Genomic DNA, 1,395 nt, shown 5'->3' with positions numbered 1-1,395 from the left:
TGTCTTGGCTTTCCACGCCTTTTTACACCTCCCTTTCTTCATGTGTTCAATACTTTTTCTCTGTGCCATTCCTCATTATTATAAATAACTTTATTTCTGGACATTGATGGTTTGATTTCTTTGCACTGACATCTGGTGAAAATGTCATGTCATTAGCACCTCTAGTAATATATTTATTGAGAAAAATGGTGACGTGTTCAATACTTATTTTACCTGCTGTACAGTATATCAACAACAGAAGACTTGTCCATCCAGCCTTATTGGAGTCAGAGTCTGACCCTGAGCTGGGTTAAAAAATGTGAACCAAACAAAATCTAAAAATATCTTTGCAGCAGGAGAGACCAGATTCAACTTTTCTGCCTCCTAGAGACTCCCAAGTACACAACAAAATGTATTTAAGAGCAAAAAAAGTTATTGTGTCCCCTTAAAACTATAATACAGGTCTTGTAGAGTGGAGTTCTGTGGAAAAATGTTCAGCCAAAATAGTTTAATTCTGACTGAACTGACAAGCTAACAGCTAATTATTGCCTTGGGTTATGGCATCTCAATGTAATATGAACAGAAAATGATATAAAGGTTTGCCATATAATACAGCTTCTATAACTTATTTTAATCTGGAGTTTTCATAAGACATCAATCAGTAGAATTCAACTTTTTTTAATTTAAACTGAGGTTGTACAAAATCATCTTCTACAGGTAAGATACTGATTGCTCACAAGCTTTCAACAGAACCCCACTTCAAAAGATTTGAACTGTCGTTTTAAGGGTTTACTGGAAAAACAACTATTTACTCACTTTAGTGATATGTTTAAGGAAATGTAATATTTCTAAGGCCTGTATTTCTTTCTACATAAAATAAGGCACATTAGTAACTATTAACCCGGTAACTACTGAGTCCATATAAGTCTGCACTAATGCTTAAAACAACAGATTCTGCAGACATTCATGTACATGCAAACCTGCTCTTGTTTCTTCTTACAAAACAGGGTATCAAGATACTGAGAAAATAACAAAGAAGGGAACCTGGGAAATGTCAGATATTAAAGTCACACCTGCTTTTCCACTCATCTTAAGTGTCAGCTCGTTTGTTCTAACTTGTTTCCTTTTAAACTACTAACTCCTTCATGGCGATCATATTACACATATGAAATTATTTAATTATTCTGTGCATCTTGTAGTTCAGCCACTGCAAATAAACAAGTTATAATACAATACTTTGCAGGCTCGAGGATTATATTTAAAAAAAATTGTTTGCACAGCTTTAAACTGTGTACAACCCCTATTCCTACAAAGTGTTTAGACTCGTAACTTATTAACTTGCCTCGCTGAAGGTATAGGGGTGCATTAGTGTCTCTAGTGTGAGCTGCTTACACACATGGAAAGGCACYATCAATG

This window comes from Austrofundulus limnaeus, unplaced genomic scaffold, assembly GCF_001266775.1.
Source record: "Austrofundulus limnaeus strain Quisiro unplaced genomic scaffold, Austrofundulus_limnaeus-1.0 Scaffold50, whole genome shotgun sequence".
In the NCBI taxonomy this organism is placed as follows: Eukaryota; Metazoa; Chordata; class Actinopteri; order Cyprinodontiformes; family Rivulidae; genus Austrofundulus; species Austrofundulus limnaeus.
This window is presented reverse-complemented; position numbering follows the sequence as displayed.